General features: G+C 45.5%; 1 long non-coding RNA gene across 1 annotated transcript in view; it reads left to right on the plus strand.

The window, feature by feature from the left end:
* The first annotated feature begins 225 nt into the window (after positions 1 to 225).
* LOC148686573 (uncharacterized) overlaps positions 226 to 22,319 on the plus strand; it is a 77,742-nt gene continuing 55,648 nt past the window's right edge. Inside the window, exon 1 of the long non-coding RNA XR_015948787.1 lies at positions 226 to 399. This is a non-coding gene — a long non-coding RNA (uncharacterized LOC148686573). The remainder of the gene's footprint in view (positions 400 to 22,319) is intronic.

Below are 22,319 nucleotides of genomic sequence, written 5' to 3' on the forward strand. Positions count from 1 at the left end.
AGAGGGGTGGGGGTGGGGAGAGAGAGAGAGAGAGAGAGAGAGAGAGAGAGAGAGAGAGAGAGAGAGTTAGAGCAGTCGGGAGGCGAGGAACAGCGATTTGGAGGGAAACCTCCTGCTGAAAACTACAACTCCCAGCATGCCAAGCGGTAGCTTCCGCGTTCTGAGCCCTTGTGAGCCCCTCCTTGCTTTGTGGGCGTTGTAGTTTCCCTTTCCCTTCCCCTCCTCCCAACGTCTATTAGAGACTGCCGGTTGCAGCCGTTTGCCGTGGTTTCCCCCCCTTTCCCTTCCCCTCCTCTCACTGTGTTATTAGAGACAGCCGTTGCCAGGGGCCAGGCTGTGGCGGGCCAGGAGCACGTCCTGCTCAACTGTGGGTGGCTGGAGGAGGCACGCAGAGAAGTGGTGAGACGGCGGTAGCCTTGGGGGGGGGAGGCTGAGAAACGCTGGGAACTGATCAGGAAGAGGAGCCGAGAGCTGCCTCAGCCTGTAAGCCTTTGAGCTGCAACCAACCGCAAACGGCCACGTGCAGTCTCTGCTGTCCAATCCCTGTGTCCCTGGGGCACATGCACATTAGCGCGGAAAACGGGACACAAGGAATCTGGACGCAGAGACACAGGGACTTTATTATATAGGATTTGCTCTTTGGTCATGTGCTCTGCAATGCTGGGTAGTGTTCATATGACATTCTGCCACTCTCTCTCTTTTCTCTCTGCCCCCTCTCTCCTTGACATATCGTATCCCTTGCATCAATCACATATATTGGTGTCAGATCCCTTTGGTTTTTCTTGGATAGCTTCAGGCTGATTTGGTATTCATTTTTCGTAGGATTCCTTTTGATTCTCTTTCCCTCCTCCTCCCCACCACCCTTCTCTCTGACTTTAATTAAGCTCTTGAGCTTTGTGGATTTGGACAATCTTTATTAAAAATAATAAATGGGCACTTTTTTTGGAGGCCCTCCAATTCCACTTGAGGTCTCCCATAGGTTCAGAAAGGAAGCAACTGCATCTGATCAGAATAAAAATGAGTTCTAGAAGGTGCATTCGAGATCAAATATTTCAACCTGCCCTTAACATGCAAACAGATAATTGAAAAGTATTTTTTTAAAAAAACAAATTGTCAAAATTATTTGGACAATTAATTATACAACTTGCATTCACAGTTAATGGTGATTTCCACAACACCACAAGTGTCGTGTAGTGATTAACACACACAAAAGAAAAAGAAACAAAGAAAAAAAGAGAGAATATGAGATGGGCATTTTTGTTTAGCCAGTTCTCATGCATATTGCAGAAGCATATTGAAGAAGCAAGCCCCACTGAATCTGAAGGAGCTTAGTCCCAAGAAGGTATGCACAGGATTACATTTGGCTTTGTTTTAGTTGCTCAGGCAAAGTTCACGTGTCGTCCCGGAGGACTGAAACCATGTCAGGTTTGTGCCAAGAATTATCTCCCCCTCAAGATGCTGATCTACAGAGGTGACCATCCTAAGATTGCCACTGGGCTTGCTTCTTCTGCCAATGGTGCCGAGGGCATCCAGTGCAGCTGGATTAAATGCATCATTGTCCAGCCAGGCATGAAAGTGAACAGTGGCCAGCCAACCAGCAAGGCACTGACCAGCCATAAGGGCCTCTGAATGGCCCATTTAAACTTCAGGTCTTGGCGGGCAATCATACCCAGACTGGCCAGCCAAGGAAATTACCAGCTAGCCAGCTAGCAACATAAGCTCTGACCACCCAGGGAGGATGGCTAGGAGCAAGGGGGGTTGCAACCATCACCCATCTGGAAAAGGGTGAGTGGTCATTGGTGGACTCCAGCTCCAGTCAGCCCCATTCAACATGGCAGATGGTCAGGGCTGAAGGGAGTGGGATTCCAATATCATCTGGAGTGCCACAGGGACTGGTTTTAATTTTGAATTGAAACAAAGCCAAATGATGTGATCCTGTGCACACTTACTTCTAATTGCCTTTAGAATTAGGGAGACTTTTTTGAAGGCACCAGATTGCATTAAGCCAAAAACTTTACTGAAAATCTGGGTTTTGAGCAAGGATTGGAAGGAAGAGAGAATAAGAAAGAGCATGTGTTAGATCCCCACCCCCTCCATAACCTAGGGAACAATTCTGAATGTGTGTGTGTTTGCATGTACAGTGGTACCTTGGTTTAAGAACAGCCCTGTTTACAAACTATTTGGTTTACGAATCTCTGGTTTGCGAACTTTACCTCATTCTAAGAACGGAAGCTGAACGGTGGAAGGGCACCGGCGATGGGAGGCCTCATTAAGGAAAGCGCGCCTCGGTTTAAGAACAGTTTCGGTTGAAGAACGTACTTTGGAAAGGATTAAGTACGTAAATCGAGGTACCACTGTATGCAAATAAAAGTTCTATGCATTATTCTTTTAGGATAAAAATAGGCAATGAACCAAAAACAATGTTAAAGCATGCAAGCTTTGACATTAGTATCTGGATCACATTTTGCTTGTCCATGAAAAGTGGCTGGGGATTTTGAAGTGTTGCACCCAGGTCAGTACTCTCATGAAAATACTGAAATCTTGACCCTTTGTTCTTATTAAATGGCTTTTAAAATAGCATTTGTGGAATGTAGAGAGCACTCCAATAATCCAAGTCATTAATGCATAGTGCAATGCAGCCATGAGTGTTCCCTGAGAACTGATTCATTGTTGCCGAACAAAGGCCTGCATCAGAAGCTTCCCCCGTTATGACACCAATCTCCCTTCAGAAGAAAAAGGACCTATATGCCGATATGCAGTGATGTACAAGTGTTTATTTCGGCACATGAACGCTATATGTCACCTCCGTAAATTGACTAATTAGCAAAATAATCTATAGTCTTATGCTTGAACATGGAATTCTGATTATGAGTAAGTGGCAAAGCGGGGAATGCTCACCACCCTGCCCCAACATCCCTATTTGCATCGCCCCTATTTTCCACTGCTGACCTTTCTACATATAATGAGAAGGCCTGAAGGGGAATGGTAAGCACGTTCTGTAGAATGTACTAAAAATCTTCCCCTGATCCCTGGAGTGATTGTAAGTGCATTGAGGTCGTATCTACGCCATACATTTAAAGCACCATTATACCATTTTAACAGCCATGGAGAATCCTAGGAACTGTCAAGGGTTTTCGCTTGACGTGCTATAATTGCATGGCGTGGACACATTATGTGGGTGTGGCCTTAGTTGAACATGCTCATAAACCTGCTCCAGACATTCCCACTCAACAAATGAAGGGTGAGAACATTAAGAGCAGGGCTTTCAAGCACAACTTACCACTCTCTTCATACAATGCCCACCATCCCTGGCCATCTTTGCTGGGACTGATAGGAGCAGCAACATCCGGAGGGCCAAAGGTTCCCCATACTTGGTCTAAATTGTCAATGGCTCTCCAGGGTTTCAGACAGGGAACTGCTCCCAACCCTATGTCGATATGCCAGGGTTTGAACATACTACCTTCTGTATGTAAAGCAAGTGCTCTACCACTAAACTATACTCCTTACACAATTTGGGATCCATATGACCTGTCACATGAATGATTCCATGCACGTTGTGTCATAAAATGAATGTGTGTTTTTTTAAATGGTTAGGAGAACGTAATTGTTGATACCCCCATCTTCCCCCGCCTCCTCGCCTCAGCATCTGGCATATCTCGTTTAGATGCGTAATAAATGCCAGTGAGTCAAGATTTATCTTGGATTTCCTTGGGAGTTTTGTTGCCGCAGACATAATTTATGGAGAAATTGTGCTTCTTCCCTAGGCTTTATTCTGCTGTCACTCACACCACATGCATCTTAGCCCATGGTGCAATTGGAAAGAGAAAGCTCCATTGCTCAGGTTTCTTTCCTCCTGCTGTCCCTTCACTATCCATGTGATACCAGATCAATATCTTCTTTCTGCTCAAAACTCCTTTGTAAACTGGGGCAAGGTCCCAACCACAGAGAGTCCTATCAATAAAGGCCAAGACAAGGGTGATGTACTCGAAATTTGGCTCAGTTATGAAATCCAGTCCCTTTAATTTAGTGTCAAAAACTGCAGGTAGCCATGGCAATCTATTACACAAAACCCAAATATTTATCTTTTTCTTTACTTGCTGTATTTATATGTTACCCAGTAAAATAATGGCAGTTAAAATACCCATAATATCACAAAAGCTTTATTTGCAACACAGAAGTAGGAGAGGTATTGATAAGTCAAATGTATACAGATCATTATTAGTGAATAAAAAGCAGTAAAATCAAATACGTACTTGTTAAAATTGCAAGGTTTTTTCGAGAGACTGGGGGATTTGTTTATTTTTTAAAGTCATCAACTGCACTAAAAAGACCACAAAGATGACACCAGGCAAGCCTTTCTGGGGAGGTATTCCAAAGCTGGGGTGTCATGCTTCTACTCAGCTGGCTACTTGGGAGAGGTTCTTCTATCACCAAGGTGAAAGCATTAGTAGCCTAGGGTCTGGTCTGAGGCACAGGACACAGCTTGCTGAAAATAACCAGGCCTGGATCTGGTCAGTACGAGGATGTGGGTATAATGCATTCTGGATGCATTCTGGATGTGGGCATAATGCAGAATTCTTCATTTTTATTTACATATTTTGTACTGCATGTATCCTTCAGTTCCTCCATGTCTTTCTTTCTTTTTTCATTTCTTGCATTGTAGATGCACAGAAGATACGAAATTCCGCAATTACTGTTTTCTTCCTCTCTTTTTTATCATCATAATGGAAGAACCAAACCAGATGTGATGACAATTTCCTAGAATGCCCTAAGATTTGTATTTTTAATGGTATGCAAGTAGCAATCAAAGGGAAACCCTGTTCAGACCAAGAGCCATGAAGAATGGGGAGGAGGACTATTTCTCTCCCTATCACATTCCTGAGGAAGAACTCTCCTTAGCTGCTATTTGCAATAAAAACAGCCAATGCGGCCTTTCAAATTACAGTTTGGAGAAGGGATTTTTGTTAGGATTTTGTTAGGATTCCCTACTTGCAACTCATGGTATCAAGACTGAACAGACTTACCAACAGCTGTGATTTTCATTTAAAACATGCATATAAAAACTGCTGGTATCATATTGTTGTTATGCAAATCTATGGTGTACAGTGTATAGTATATACCCTGTTGTGACGTGGGGTTTGTGATTTCAGCTCTCTTGACAAAACATGCTGGAGACAGTTCTCTAGTAACAGCTCTTTATTAAAGTGAACAAGACTGAAGACTGAGGAGAGGAAAGCTACATTTATAGGGACAGGGGACTAGCTAGAAAGGGATACATTTTGGAGGGAACAATATCAAGCAATCACAGTGCTGCCTTTTGGAGGAAACCAATAAGACAGAGGATCCAAATACAGCAGCTTAAATGAACCAATAGTAGCTGTACCCTCTGGAACCAAAAGGCAGTTACTTTATCCTAATGCAAATACAGACAATAATAATACAGATATAAAATCCTTTGACTCAATACACAACACCCCTCCCCCCCTAGTGAGCACAGCAGACGTAATCCCTCAGGTACTGTGGGGTCCTACAACTTCTACCTGATCTCCTGACAACAGGTGTTGCAGGTTCTGGATTGGGTGTTACCTGTGGTGGAGGGGCTGCTATAGGGGTTTCATCAGGAACAGATGGAGTCCCAGACATCTCAGGGTCCCCGACCTGTACCTCGTCATCATGAGGACTAGCAGACCCTGGTTCATTTGCTGAAGCCCCTGGTGACTGTACCTCTGGACCATTTTCACTCTGGTCTTGCAGCTGTGCGTCATTAGCCAGGGATGAATTATCTGACTCCTCCCTGCTGAGCGCCCGGCGCCTCAGCTGATCTATATGTCTCTTCCAAACTTGCCCATTTTCCAAGGTCACATAATAGGACACAGGTCCACTAGCCCGGGTGATCACACCGGCCACCCACCGCGGACCTCGTGAATAGTTCCTCACCCAGACCAGATCTTCAGGGGCGAGATACCTTGTTGTGTCAGTCTCAGCCTGGGGGGTTGCTCTTGAATTACGGTTTGGCATTTTATCTGGGTGGACATAATCCAGCACCGTTACCAGTCTTCTACCTAAGAGCAGCTCGGCTGGCGACTTGCCCGTCGCAGTACACGGCGTCACATGCTGCAAAAATAACATTCGCGCAATGCGAGCCGACCAGTTACCCTCCATTAAGCGCGCAATGGATTCTTTGGCTGTTCTTACCATGCGCTCAGCCTGCCCATTGGAGGATGGGTGAAAGGGCGCGGATGTGACCCCTCTTATAAAGTTATCAGCCAAGAATGCCCTGAATTCTTGGGATACAAAAGCTGCCCCATTATCTGATACAATGGTCTCAGGTAACCCGTGGGTAGCAAACAGCTGCCTCAACACCTTGATTACGGCAGCTGATGCCATGCTAGGGACCATCGCCACTTCTAACCATTTGGAATATGCATCAACGATAACCAAAAAGACCTTTCCTTGGAATGGCCCAGCAAAATCTATGTGCAGCCGGCTCCAGGGAGTCCTGGACTGCTCCCACCAGTGGACTGGTGCTCTGGCCACTTCTGGCCGCACCTCTTGGCATGCCTTGCATGTTCGTACCCATTGTTCTATGTTCTGGTCCATTCCAGGCCACCACACATAACATCGGGCTAGCGACTTCATCCTGACCATTCCCGGGTGTCCCATGTGAAGCGTCTCAAGAACCCTGTTTCTCAGTGGTGCTGGGATTATCACCCTATCTCCCCATAGGAGACAACCCTTATGCATGGACAATTCGTGCTGCCTTGTCGCATAAGGCCTGAATTTTTCTTCATGCGGACCACCTGGCCACCCCCTCCCCACCCAAGTGAGCACACGGGAGAGAACAGCATCTTTCCTAGTTTTCTCAGCTATATCCGTAGCTGTTACAGGAGCCCCCGGAAGTGTTTCTAGCATCATAATGTGCTCCGCCGGAGCAGGATCCTCATTGCTCCCGCCAGGAAGGGGCAATCGACTCAGCGCATCAGCATGGCACAACTGTTTCCCCGGCACATGGGTCAAGGTGTACTGGAACCCATTCAGGAATATTGACCAACGCAACATTCTGGGGGAGAGAATTTGTGGCGTTTGTTTGTTTGGGTTGAACAACCCTAACAGTGGTTTGTGGTCCGTTTCAATGGAGAAATGGCGACCGTACAAATAATCATAGAACCTTTTGATTCCGGACACAATAGCCAGTGCCTCTTTATCAAGTTGAGCATAGTTGCGCTCTGTGGGCGACAACGTACGGGAATAGAAAGAGATGGGCTTTTCCGACCCATCCGGTTCCCTATGACTCAGCACAGCCCCCAGACCGTATTGAGAGGCATCACATGCCAGGACCAGCGGCTTTGACTCATCATAATGAGCAAGGACGCTCCTGCTACTCAGCATTCCTCGCAAGGAGTCAAAAGCCTTCTGCTGCTCCCGCCCCCATCGCCACACATTCTTTTTCTGCAATAGTCTATGTAATGGTTCAGCTACCGAAGCTTTCTGGGGTAAGAACGAATGATAAAAGTTAATAAGTCCCAGGAATGACTGCAACTCCGTCTTGTTCTGTGGTCGTGGTGCCTCGATGATGGCCTTAATCTTAGCATCTGTGGGGTGGATGCCTGATGCATCAATTTTAAACCCCAAGAAATCCACAGTTGGCACCCCAAAACTGCATTTTTCTTTTTTCAGTTGCAACCCCACCTCCTTGAACTTGAGCAACACTGCACGGACACGCGCAACCAGTTCCTGTGGGTCTTTTCCAGCAATCAAAACATCATCAAAAAATGGCAAGACCCCCGGCAGACCTCTTAACAGGCGTTCCATGAGCCCTTGAAAAATCCCTGGGGCCACACAAACTCCGAACTGTAATCTGTTAACTCTGAACGCCCCTTTATGTGTGACAATAGTCTGTGCTTCCGCTGATTGTGGGGTTACTGGCAGCTGTTGGTAAGCTTGTGCCAGGTCAATTTTGGCGAACACCTTGCCCCCAGCCAGTTTAGCCAACAGATGTGATACGACTGGAATGGGGTATGAGTTTCCCCTGAGTGCCTTATTGATAGTACATTTGTAATCTGCACATATCCTGACTTCCCCATTTGCTTTAAGGGGTGTGACGATTGGAGTCTCCCACTTAGCAGAGTCCACGGGTGAGAGAACTCCCTGCTTGACCAATTTATCCAGCTCTGCCTCGATCTTGGGTTGCAGTGCAAATGGCACTCGCCTTGGTTTGAGTCGGATTGGAGCCACCCCGGGGTCCAACTCGAAGTCAACTGGGGGCCCTTTATAACAACCCAGTTTTCCATTAAAGAGACCAGCAAATTCCTTGCATAATACCTCACTCATCTCAGGGCAGGTTTGGATTGAATTAAGCCCTGAGATACTCAGTCCCAGGGCAGGGAACCAGTCAGTGCCCAGGAGACTGGGGCGACTGCCCTTCGCAATCACCAGTTTGAGTACAGCCTGTTTGTCCCGGAACTGTACTCTCACGGCACACATTCCCATAACATGGATGCGGCCTGCTGAGTACGACTGCAAGGTTGCCGGAAAGGGCTCCAGAGGGGGCAACTTACCCCTGGGGAAGAATGTCTTCGCGGTCTGGTCCGACACGATGGTGAATGCGGATCCGGAGTCCACCTCCATGTCGCACTGCTGACCCTCAATCTTCACCTTGACGTGTGCCTTGCTTTGCGCTGGAAACTGCACGGCCCTCCCGTTGATCTCCGTTACGTAGTGGCAGTCCTTTAGAAAACGAGTTGCTGTGGGCGGTCTGCGATGCTCCAGTCTAGGTGCTCCTGTCGCTCCCGCCGCCGCCGATCTACAGACCCTGGCGATGTGACCCGTCTTTCCGCACGTCCGGCAGATAGCATCCCTGAAACGACAACTCTTCCTTTCATGGTTTCCGCCACAACCTGGGCAACTGCCTCGGCGATCTCTGTGCACTGTGCAGGCCTGACGCACCGACTCGACCCCACGGACTGGGCTCTGGCTCGGAGTAGCCTCTAGCTCGTCCATGGCATGCGCAACTTCTATCTGTGGCTTAGTGGCCTTGCGACTGGCATCAAGCTCCTCTCTTTCATAATTCTCCGTGGCGGTGGCCTCTTTCAAGGCTGAAGCAAGGGTAACCTCTTCTTTAGCCACGATGCGTCTTCTGGCTTTCTTGCTGCTCAGACCACCAATAAACCGATCCAGGAGAGTCTCTTCCAGATTTTGGAAGCCGCAGTGCTGAGCGAGCTTCCGGAGTTCAGCCAGAAATGTGGATACAGACTCCCCAGCATGCTGCTGCCTCTTATGGAACTCCATCCGCCGGGCCATCTTGGTCTCAGTAGGCGCCAAGTGGCTTGTTAGGCAGGCAAGAATATCTTTGAGAGATGTCTCACTCAGCTTCGCTGGAGCAAGTAATGCCTTGGCCAGCTTGAAGGTCTCGGGCCCACAGTAGCTCAGGAATGTGGCCCTTCTTTTGCTGGCATCGGTGATCCCTTGAGCCACTGCAAAGAACTCGAAGCGTTCGACGTAGTCTTCCCAGGTGTGGGGCTCTGATGGCTGGAAGGGCTCCAATACCCTTGGACTCTCCATTGTCCTAGCGGGCAGGGTCGTCTTAGCTGGCCAGTGAGTCTTGTTCTCAGCTGCAATCCGGACTCTGAGGCAGGGTTGTGTTTAACCGCTCCTCAGCATTCCGGATCCCACCTTCGTCGCCAGTTGTTGTGACGTGGGGTTTGTGATTTCAGCTCTCTTGACAAAACATGCTGGAGACAGTTCTCTAGTAACAGCTCTTTATTAAAGTGAACAAGACTGAAGACTGAGGAGAGGAAAGCTACATTAATAGGGACAGGGGACTAGCTAGAAAGGGATACATTTTGGAGGGAACAATATCAAGCAATCACAGTGCTGCCTTTTGGAGGAAACCAATAAGACAGAGGATCCAAATACAGCAGCTTAAATGAACCAATAGTAGCTGTACCCTCTGGAACCAAAAGGCAGTTACTTTATCCTAATGCAAATACAGACAATAATAATACAGATATAAAATCCTTTGACTCAATACACAACACACCCTACATAAATACTGTGTACGGTTCTAGTTGTCTCGCCTCAAAAAGGATATTGTGGAGCTGAAATAGGTCCAGGAAAGGGCAATCAAAATGATCAACAGGATGAAGCAACCCTCCTACAAGGAAAGGCATTTATGACTTTTTAGTTTAAAAAAAAGTAAATTGTGCATGGAATGGCTAGAGAATGCAATGTTGTCAGTTCTCCTTGATCTGTCAAAGACTTCAGACATCATTGATCATGGTGCTCTTCTGGAGCAACTCAAGGACTTGGGCTTTGGCAGTACTTGACTTCTGCCTGCAGTGTCACTAGAAAGTAGCACTAGGAGTCCGTGATCAGCTCTGTGGCTTTGGGCTCCCCAAGAGTCCATTCTGTCTTCTATGCTATTTAATTTCTATATGAAACCACTGAGAGATGTCATCCAGGGATTTGGAACATGGTATTATCAGTATCATCATAGTGTCATAATTGCATATAATGCCATTCCTGGCCTGACTGTACTGGCGGCAAATTAGTTTCTGGGCCCAATTCAAAGTGCTGGTTTTGACCTATAAATTTGTAAAAGGCTCAGGACTGCAATACCTCAAGGACTGCTTCTCCCTGTAAGACGTAGCCTGGACCCTGCATAATAATTTATGTTAAATTTGTAACTTGTGTAAATTGCCAAAATAATTGCACTAATTGCATTAAACAGCAGACAGTGAGATGAATAACAGTCTTTGTCAGAAGCCTAACAGGAATAGAAACACTGCTGATTGTCCAGAGCTGATGCAGGGATTTGAAGGGGTGCCAATTTCAATAAAAATTACAAAATTACTTTGTATGTGAGCTGGGGTGCCAGTATTGGGGGCAGGCAAGCTCCACCCCACATAATCAGTCTCAATACATGGAACATGCACACCATTTGAATGGCAATGCCCATCAACTTGGGGGTGGAGCAAATATTTTATTTTATTTGGGGGGGGGATTGAAGGGACCTTTGCTCCTATTTAAGTGAGCCAGATGTGCCTGATACATGTTCTCTCTCCCAACTGTGCCATTTTGGTAAAGGAGGCTAGATAGCATACTTTCTCTCTGCTTCTTCAAAGGGAGGTGAAGTTTTTGTTGTCTGAATCAGGGTCTAAACGCCATGATGCAGTCAGAATTGTGATTAATATGACTTGAGGGGGAAAGCCATTCTGCATATAGTGGAACCTCGGTTTATGAACACCTCAGTTTATGAATTTTCGGTTTACGAACACCACAGACCCATCTGGAACAGATTAATTCACTTTCCATTACTTTCAATGGGAAAGTTCACTTCAGTTTATGAACGCTTCAGTTTATGAACAGACTTCCGGAACCAATTACACCCATGCTTCGAGTTAAGTACGCTTCAGGTTGAGTACTCCGCGGACCCATCTGGAACGGATTAATTCACTTTCCATTACTTTCAATTGGAAGGTTCGCTTCAGTTTAAGTACTCTATGGACCATCTGGAACAGATTAATCTACTTTCCATTACTTTCAATGGGAAAGTTTGCTTCAGTTTATGAACACTTCAGTTTATGAACAGACTTCCGGAACCAATTGTGTTCATAAACCGAGGTACCACTGTAATTACAAAATGACAGATATTGTACAAGTGTCCTAAAGATGCATGCATCCCAAGAATATTTATGATAAATGATTACAAGAAAATTCTTTTATTAAAAAATAAACTGGATTAATTAGTTTATGAACGCTTCAGTTTATGAACAGACTTCCGGAACCAATTGTGTTCATAAACCGAGGTACCGCTGTAATTACAAAATGACAGATATTGTACAAGTGTCCTAAAGATGCATGCATCCCAAGAATATTTATGATAAATGATTGCACGAAAATTCTTTCATTAAAAAATAAACTGGATTAATTAGCAGACAATCATAATTTTCTCAAATTACTTCTGCACACACTTCATTCATTTTACTTGTAATGGTTTGACATTCAGTTAAAAATTTAAGGGTTGGTCCTTGGGGCTGGGGAAGGGAGAAATCTGACTAAGTTCTCCAGATTCCTGGCCATGGAAAAAGCCTTATCTGGCTAGGATGAACACCCAGTTCCTCTTTGAAATATCCCAATTTTAATGCTTAGATAAGGAATGGAAGGATCTGCGGGGGGGGGGGGGATTTGCCAACAAATGGTTATCTTTTATATGCAGGCTCTTAGAACAATGAAGACCTGTTTCTTCTTATACACTCATTCTGAGACAACCTGTTAATATGCAGGAGCTGTCGTCCAGACTGAGAGTTATAGCTCTCTTAAATTCACAGCCCATATAAGTGTATCCTCACCAGCTGGTTCTGCCAACTTTCCCCAAGATGCCACCCCTCCTGAATGAGTCCAGGGCTAGTTCTAAGGCCAGTTGAGTGGGTATCTGGCAAATAAATAGGGTGACAACTGGAAGATCAGTACATAGAGCCAAACTGGCCAGGAGATGGTGTCAAACCCCGGTAGGAATGGTTCTTAATTTCTTGCAACATTACCTTTTGGCCAAAGCACTTGAGTCAGCAACATAGCTGCCAAGTTATCCCTTTTTTAAGGGATTTTCCCTTATGCTGAATAGGCTTCCTCGCGAGAAAAGGGAAAACTTGGCAGCTATGGTCAGCAATGGCTTGGAATCTGAGAGACATGAAACAAAAAGAATAGGAGCACTTTCGTGCTGTTCTATAATTAAGTTACATACACCTAGACTAGCTGGAATGGATGCAGAGTGAGAAGGGAAGAGCCTTTTGGGAAGGGGTGCAGCATAGCTGCCAAGTTTTCCCTTTTCTCGCGAGGAAGCCTATTCAGCATAAGAGAAAATCCCTTTAAAAAAAGGGATAACTTGGCAGCTATGGGGTGCAGCCAAGTGAACTGACCACTGATGAAGTTATGGGGGGGGAGCTGGAAGGGCAGTTGATCACAGCTAAACTAATGGGGGGGAAAGCTTTGACATTTGACCTAGAATCACTGGATTTTAAACCTGAAATATACTTCAGAGGTCGTCTAGCTCTCTATTTGATGCAGGGCCCCATCCAACTACTACTTAAATTCTGAGGTTCTTTGTTATAAGAGGCTGCATATCTAGAATATAGGATGAGCCCTGCAGGAACCTAGCAGCCCAAAAGGGGAGAGCTGCCCTAATGCTGTGTGGGGTGCTAGCGGTTCTCCCCCCCTTACTTTAAAGCCAGCTGGGGAGAAGGGGAGGATGTTATGGTCTGTCCCTTCTCCCCAGCTGGCTTTAAAGTAAGCAGGGGGAGAACCGCTAGCTTTGTGCACAGCGTCAGGGTGATTCCCCCCCATGCTTTAAAGCCAGGTGGGGAGAAGAGACAGACCATAGCATCCTCCCCTTCTCCCCAGCTCTTTAAAGCCAGCGGCAAAGGGGCAGGGGAGGAAGGAGGAACGTTTCCCCACTGCCCCTTTGCTGCTGGCGGCTGCGGAGGGGGGGGGGCATGCAGCCCAAAAGCTGCTCTCTCCTCCTCCGCAGCCGCCACTGCCAGGTTTGAGGCAGAATATTTTTTTTTCTTGTTTGTGGGGGAGGAAGGGAAAGGAGAATGTTAGCCGCTTTGAGACTCCTTCGGGTAGTGATAAAGCGGGATATCAAATCCAAACTCCTCCTCCTCCTCCTCCTCCTCCTCCTCCTCCTCCTCTTCCTCTTTAAAAAAATAGATGTGTCTTATGGACCGAAAAATATGGCAATTTGTCTTATCTTCTGTTAAAGCCATCCATGTTAGTGACTATCTCAACTACTTGGTAGAGCAAACTGCACAGTTTAATTACACACTGTGTGAAGATGTACTTTCTTTTGTAAATCTACCATCAGTCAACTGCATTGGATGTCTACAAGCTCTAGCGTTCATAGAGGGAGATTTCCCCCACTCCCCAGCTACAGTTCTGCACACCATGCATAATTTTATACACCATTATTAGGTCTCCAAAGATAGCTATGGCCTATCTAATCCTCCTTTCCATTGCAAGCAGTTTCATTCTTGTTGTCCTGTTCAGGCTTTGTGCAGTTACAGTGAGTTTCAGAAAGGGCACCTTTTTCAATTCACCTGTGGCCTTCTCCTGCTATGCTATAGACTGCTAAAGGGCTTCTAGCTTCAATCACTAGATTTTTATAGCCGTATAGTGAGGGAGGACAGAGGATTCTAAGATGGAGTGACAGACTTCTGCTTGTGGGATTGACTTTGCTTTCTTACTAGAATCTAGAGATCTACCAAACATAGCTAGGTGCAAAAGGCATAGAGAATCCCCCCCCCCAATTTCTTTTGTGTACCAGAACTGAATGTTGACATGAGAATAGGAAGATCCAATGAAGTTCATTGACTCAACCAGGTCAGATGTTCTCTCTCAGCCTGAACTACCAAATGGTTTCAAAGGGGGGAAAAACTTTTTGCGGGGGGGGGGGAGAGGAGAGAACTATGTTCCATGCTGTTTTTATTGCAATGATTGGCATAGTTTTAATAGATTTAACATATGTATATAGTTTAATTCTATGAATGTTCAATTGTTTTTAAATGATTGCTCTTTCTATGCTTTCATCAGTAGTTGTGTTTTTTTGCTTTGAGTCCCATCAGGGGAAAAGGCAGGACACACACACACATGAAAATAATTCCAGGTCAACCCAAGCATTCTTCATTTTTTGCAATAGTATAGGGAAACAGAGGAAGTGGAATAATTTTATTGCTGCTAGGGTTGGAAGGATCTGTCAATTTCAGTTCTCTTACATTCTCATTTTATCAGTTTTAAGTTCAGAACTCCATATTTTGCAACCATTTGTGATAAAAAACTTTATGAAAATTCAGCAGCATTCTAGTGTGAATTTTTTCTAATAAATATAATTTTATATGCTGTTTTAACTAATACATAAAATGTGTTTGCAAGCCACTTTCCCTAGTATAGTGCATCTTTGTATGTTATTTTCATTAATATATCCATGGTTATGCATGCCATGCCTTCCCTTAATACATGCATTTTTGTAAAGATTGTTTGGTTGGAGAAATGCATTGCAGAATTCAGATAAGTGTGAATTTCAAAGAATAGCTGTCTTTCTGTTAGCATACCATTTAGGAAAGTGTGAAATTGATAGATCTGGCTTTCAATGCATACTGAATTGAATTTCTTCTCCACCCACAGCTGCTGCTATTGTTAAGCATCCTTGCCAATCAACTGCAAACTATCCAATAGATCCAGATGTAACTTCTTACCCCTGTTCTAAGGCATAGGAAAGCAGAAAGCTGCCCCTTCCTTTATTTTTAAAATATTTCCATATAGTGCTGAGAAGTGGTTAACCTCACGGCATATATCTCCCATCCAGGATACTCAATGGAAACTGTTAAAGCAAGGAGGGGGAAATTCTGTTCAGTCTGACAGCTGCATTCCCCTGCAGCAAAATTCTGGGGTTACATACTGGTAGTGGATGAACCAAGTGGCAAAAGTAAGAAAAGAAATGGAAGCCTTATATGGCTCAGGACCCCAGTACCTCAAGGACAGTTTCTTCTCACAAGATGTCATCTGGAGCCTGCAATAATCCTCTAATGCCTTTTTTCATATGCCTCCTCCATGGGTGGTTCCAGAGGTGGTCCCCCATTTGTGGAATGTCCCCTCCAGGGTGGTATTGCAGTTGCTGTCTTTATTTTTAGTTGCAATACAAATATTTCATATTTACCCAGGCTTTTAGCCCTTAATTTGAAAAGTGGCATTGGGGCCTCTTTTAGTTGGGGTGGGACTTATAAGCCTTGCCTTTTTACCTGTGCACTGTTTTTAGGTTTACAGCCGTATAGATTTTAGTTTTAGGTTTTTTACTTGGTTGCTCTTATTTGCTCTTAATTTATGTTGCTTTGGGCCACTCTGTAAGAAAAGTAACAAGCAAATAAATACTGCTCAGACTCTTAGCTTTATATAGTAGGCTACATTCTTGTCATGCAAAAGCCAGCGGTTTCTCTGTATACATACACACAAGGACACTGCAAGGAAAGGAAAGCGGCATCATTACACCTCAAGGACACAGTATCCAATAAAAACATTCATGAACAGTGCAGAGTAGGGCTAATGAGGGGTGTGTTCTGGGGAGTGGGGTGGGTAGCTTGCAGAGGGGTTTTTGCTTCGGGAGACTCCTGAAGACCAGGTAGAGGTTCCTAGATGGCTACATATAGCCCCTAGAACCAAGGCTCCCCATCTCAGTGTTAAAGTGAGCAGGCCAATTTTTCTAACTATAACCCTTCCCCTTTCTGTTTACATTCTAACATTTACACCTCAGCCACTCTAAACTATAGACTTAACTGATTGTCACACTACCCCTAATTTCTGGCTCCTTTTGACCCTTCCCTTCTTTCTCTGTATTGTTTTGATTTTAATTACAAACGTATATGCTTCTGGATAGCTAGCGGATCTCTGAAGTATGTAGGAACCAGTCTTTTTGTGTGTGTGGCTCCATCGTACTTCCGAACTGTTCGACACTGAATCACTTGCGTTTGCTCTTACAAGGAATGATTGCCGATGCAAGGCTGAGCCTAATGTGACTTGCCTAAGGCTATCATGTTTTCTTATGGCAGAGGAGAAATCTGGACTCCTGACTTCTCTGCTTCACATACAGCTTTCTTAACCATGGATGCTATTTAAAAGATGCTTAGTAACTTATCACAAGTAAACTCCTGTCTAAATTAATCCAGATTCCAATCAATTCCAGAAGGGTTTTGATGCCAGATGTGTTTGACGTGCTTTATATTCAGCTGCTTAGAAATACTTTGTTTTTTACATGTCTTCAAAATTTAATGTTAAGCAAGAAGAAGAAACAACAAACAAACAAAACAACAACAGCAACCCAGCAACAACCCATCACCCTTGGCGTCTGTTGCAGATGGTCACTAACTTGCCAGTGCACTCGGTGAAGCATGCATTTCCAATCCGCTGAAACTCCACTTCCCTTTGTGCTCAAGAGACTTCTAGTGTAACGAGGAGTGACAGTATGCTTGGGTACGCGAGCAAGCACATGATATGCAGAGCATATGTTGGGTCTCACCTTCATCTCATAGCAAAGAGAATCAAAGTGGGTGGAGGAAAGCAATGATGCCTTAAGGGAAGTTCCTTCTGGTATAAGCACTGTTTGTAATAGCTCTCAGACAGTTCTAAATTGTAATCTAGATTGTGATACAATCTCTAAAGTTGCAATCTTACACTGACAGCAATCCTCAGAAAAAGAGTATAGTCGCCTTGGGATGTTAAAGGGATGGCTGTACAGAAACTCTCTGGGAAGTTATGCAGGCCTTACCAAAATCCTCAGATTCTCTACTTGAAATTCCTGAGATGTTTCTGAGGCTGGTCCAAGGCCAAATGGCAAATCCCTGTGAGGAACAAGTTTAGTGACCTACTGCTATTTGCTCAGATATGGAATACCAGAATCTTAACCTATTTCACAACTCTGAAGCACAGTCTTCATGTATTTTTTCCTGCCACATATGAGAGGGCACATTTAAAGACACTCATGGGCACACCTTTTGTTGAATGGGTATGGATGTTGTAAACTTTACAGCAAAAAGAAAAGAAGATAAATCATGTAATGCTGGTCATATGCAGAGCAGTATTACTAGTATTACAAATAAAGATAAGATGTTTGTATTATTTGTTCCAGCTATTGGGGGGATAGTTGAATAGGCAGCCCATCTACAAATGAGAGTTAAATTTGATTCAGTTAGCACTTAAAGGTGAACCTACCAAATTCACACTTTTTAAAACAATATGCAAATAGAAACACAGCTATCCTTCAGAATCTCTACTTACTGGAATGTTGTAAGCTAACTAATAAAGATTTTAAAAAGGAAAAGGTAAAGGTACCCCTGACTGTTATGTCCAGTTGCAGACGACTCTGGGGTTGCGCGCTCATTTCGCTCTATAGGCTGAGGGAGCCGGCGCTTGTCTGCAGACAGCTTCTGGGTCATGTGGCCAGCATGACTAAGCCGCTTCTGGTGGACCAGAGCAGCACACGGAAACGCCGTTTACCTTCCCACCGGAGTGGTATCTATTTATCTACTTGCACTTTGATGTGCTTTCGAACTGCTAAGGAGCTGCTAAGGAGCTGGGACCAAGCAACGGGCTCACCCCATTGTGGGGATTTGAACTGCAGACCTTCTGATCGGCAAGGTCTAGGCTCTGTGGTTTCCACATCGTTAATACTTTACTTTTGATGAATTATCATGAGGTTTTAAAAAAGAAATTGCCATAGAACTGAATTTAAGGTTGGGAAAATGAGAAATTGAGAGAACCAAAATTGATAGGTATTTCCATCACACCCCTTGACACATTCCCCCTGAGACCAGTATTACAGGCAGTTAACTGATTTCACCTTACCCTAATTCCAGATCCAACCTTGGAAATTTGTGACAGAGAATTCATTTATAATTTGAGAAAGAGTCAGGCAATGACTTTAGTTGCTGCTACAGATCTCATCAAAGGCTCTGTTTTGCCTGCCAGATGCTTGGTGGTCTGGGAGTTTATAGCATGTCAGTAGCTCAACACATGGCCCAGTTTCATCACCTTGCAGCAGAACAGGCAACATTTCAACTTATGTGGCTTCAATCAAAGCGGGCTTTCTCTTTTGGCAAAATCCAATGACAAACTAGCTTTGTGCAGAACCCATTCCACCCTCTTGAGAAATGTCAAAATTGCTTTGACTTGCTTTGAAATTCAGATGTTTAGCCTGAGGAAGGCCCCACCAATTCATTCCAAACGTTGCTTTTGGGTGAGATTTCAGTGGCAGCTCTAACAAAGATCTCGGGTCTTCTAATGAACGACAAGAGTATTAAGTTGGGAGTCTGGCAATTTTGCTCAAGTCAGGCCCAGATGCACACAGTGAAGTATTTCAACAGCCCTTGGAAGAACTACATCTTTCATGGTTCTCTGTGATGCAGCATGCTGTCATGGTGATGAGGAGAGGGACAGAGAGAGAGAGCAAAGGGGGGGGACCATTTGCCTTTCCTTTCTTTGCTCCTTTCCCTCCTATTACCACCACTACTTGGAGACAAAGATATAATAGGGGTGTGTGCTCTGAAGTCTGAGGACCTCTGAGGGTAGAGAATGGGTAATGGTGACAGGTAGGGACATTTTTCAGAGCCTCTGGATTGGCTCAAAAAGAAGGAAGAGGAAGTCTGTAAATTTCTGAGTTAATCAAAGGTAAGCTTGGGAGAGCTGTTTTAGCTGTAGTATAAGTAATACATTTCAGTGTGTGATACCCTTTGTCCAAAGCTACCTGGAATGCACCTGGATGCTATGCCTATTGGGGTGCTTCCCTTTGGGGACCCCCACCCCACTTTGGCAAATCTTAGTTGTGCAAAGCCCACTGATACCTCTTTCTTGTGCTTAATGCAACCACCAGGATTAGCAGCCATTAACATTGATAACAACAGATGTGATGATGTGAAACTCATCAGCATTCTGGAACAGGGCTGGATAATGTGTGGTCCTCCAGGTGGGACTAGAAATCACACCATTCCTGGATATCGGTCATGCTGATTGAGGCGGGTGGAAACTGGAGCCCAATAACGTATGAGGAGGAGCTTCACAGTGTACATTCCTGTTAAAGTGGTTAGGCCAAGTAGGTATCAGAGTTTACCTCCTTTCCACAGCCCTATTACAATCTCCAATATGAGGTTGCCACTGGTTTACTAGGCCAAAACAGCTGACATTTATGAATATTGTTGATATTTTATTTTTAAGCAAGGGGATGGGAATGCACACACACACACACACACACACACACACACACACACCTCTTCAAAGTGCAGAAAGCACAGATCCATAAGAAACAAATAGCCCACCCAGGCCCTTCTTATTCAGAAATGATCTGGTGGTTGTTCACTCCCAGCCCAAAATGTGTAAGTAGCTCCCCACTGCTCAATGGGTTTTAAACCCTCTTTGCCGCTCAAGACGTCTATAGAGAGAATGGTTTTTAAGTATACTTCAAACCTTTCCAATCATAGTGACAAAGTGTCATTCTGGCCTAGGCAGTGGGTGGTATGAAAATGGACTCCCAGAAAACTACAGCACCATTTTTCAGGGGCAAGGGCAAAACAAGACCAGACCAGACCATGAGGCTAAGCCAGTAATTCATACTGTAGGTGCTGATTCTGAATCAGACTGGACATGGGCTTAGAGCTCAACTTTGAGCCTACCAAGTGGCAATGGTGACGGCGAAGAGGACCTTCTTCACTGTTTCTATCACATCTGCAGAAAACAGCAGCAGGAGACTGTTCCAGGTGGTTCACAATCTATCAGAACCACCTTCGTCATCGGGGCCTGGTAGGGACCCCAATTTCTCCTGCAATGCTTTTGCAAAGTTTTTTGCAGATAAAGTCGCTCAGATTCAGAGGAAGGTAGACACCACTGTGGGAGCAGGACCGGGGCGGGAGAGTGCTGGAGCCCTGTCTAGTCATGTTTCATGGGATCAATTTCAATCTGTTACCTCCGAGGAGGATGTGGACAGGCTTCTTGGACGAGTGAAACTGACCACCTGTCTCCTTGACCCTGCCCACCCTGGCTAATAAAAGTGAGCTGGGAAGGGCTGGGCGATGGGCTGGGCGGGGTAGTAAATGCTTCCCTCTATGAGGGAGTCTTCCCAGACCCGCTGAAAGAGGCGGTCATTAAACCACTTCTTTAGACTCGGCAAATATGGCCAACTATTGCCCAGTCTCAAATCTACCTTACTTGGGCAAGGTGATTGAGTGAGTGGTTGCTGAACAACTCCAAGCACGCCTGGAGGATGCGGACCATTTCGATCCCTTCCAATTGGGATTCAGGCCTCATCATGGGACTGAAACTGCCTTGGTCGCGCTGTTTGTTGATCTCCGGCGGGCTAGGGACAAAGGTGAGAGCTGTTTCCTAGTTCTGCTGGATCTCTCAGCGGCCTTTGATACAATCGACCATAATATCCTTCTGGACCGTCTAGACTGTCATACAGTGGTTCTGCTCCTTCCTCCTGGGCCGTGTTCAGAAAGTGATGGTGGGGGATGAGTGTTCAGACCCCTGGGCTCTCACTCGTGGGGTGCCTCAGGGTTCTGTCCTCTCCCCCATGCTTTTTAATATCTATATGAAGCCGCTGGGAGAGATCATCAGGGGGCTTGGGCTGGGTGTTCATCAGTATGCAGATGACACCCAACTCTATCTCTCTTTTAAATCAGAACCAGTGAAGGCAGTGAATGTCCTGTGTGAGTGTCTGGAGGTGGTTGGAGGATGGGTGGCGGCTAACAGATTGAGGTTGAATCCTGACAAGACAGAAGTACTGTTTTGGGGGGACAGGGGGCGGGCGGGTGTGGGGGACTCCCTGGTCCTGAATGGGATAATTGTGCCCTTGAACAGGTGCACAGCCTGGGAGTCATTTTGGACTCACAGCTGTCCATGGAGGCACAGGTTAATTCTGTGTCCAGGGCGGCTGTCTACCAGCTCCATCTGGTACGCAGGCTGAGACCCTACCTGCCTGCAGACTGTCTCACCAGAGAGGTGCATGCTCTAGTTATCTCCCACTTTGAATTGTGCTTGGAAACATACTGGGAGCCAATGTAGGTCTCTTAGGACCGGTGTTATGTGGTCTTGGCGGCCGCTCCCAGTCACCAGTCTAGCTACCGCATTCTGGATTAATTGCAGTTTCCAGGTCACCTTGAAAGGTAGCCCCACGTAGAGTGCATTGCAGTAGTCCAAGTGTTGGTGCTTTCCTTTAAAGCCATAAACGGCCTCAGTCCTATATACCTGAAGGAGCGTCTCCACCCCCATTGTTCAGCCCGGACACTGAGATCCAGCGCCAAGGGCCTTCTGGCAGTTCCCTCACTGCGAGAAGCAAAGCTACAGGGAACCGGCAGAAGGCCTTCTCGGTAGTGGCGCCCGCCCTGTGGAACGCCCTCCCATTGGAAGTCAAGGAGATAAACAACTACCTGACATTTAGAAAACACCTAAAGGCAGCCCTGTTTAGGGAAGTTTTTAATCTGTGATATTTTAATATATTTTGGTATTTGTTGGAAGCCGCCCAGAGTGGCGGGGGAAACCCAGCCAGATGGGTGGGGTATTAATAATAATAATAATAATAATAATAATAATAATAATAAGTGTTGCACCTGCACATTCCAACAGCATGCACATGGCACCAACCTCACACTCAAAAGAGGGGCCAGTACCCCAGTAACAGAGTACCTACACTCTGCCCCAACCAAAGAGTTTGTTCCAGTGAGTCTGGGTCTTGCTCCAAGGCCAGCTGGAGAAGGCCTTGCAGCAGGGAGCCTTCACTGCAGCAGATC

Source organism: Zootoca vivipara, chromosome Z2 (genome assembly GCF_965207765.1).
Source record: "Zootoca vivipara chromosome Z2, rZooViv2.hap1.1, whole genome shotgun sequence".
In the NCBI taxonomy this organism is placed as follows: domain Eukaryota; kingdom Metazoa; phylum Chordata; class Lepidosauria; order Squamata; family Lacertidae; genus Zootoca; species Zootoca vivipara.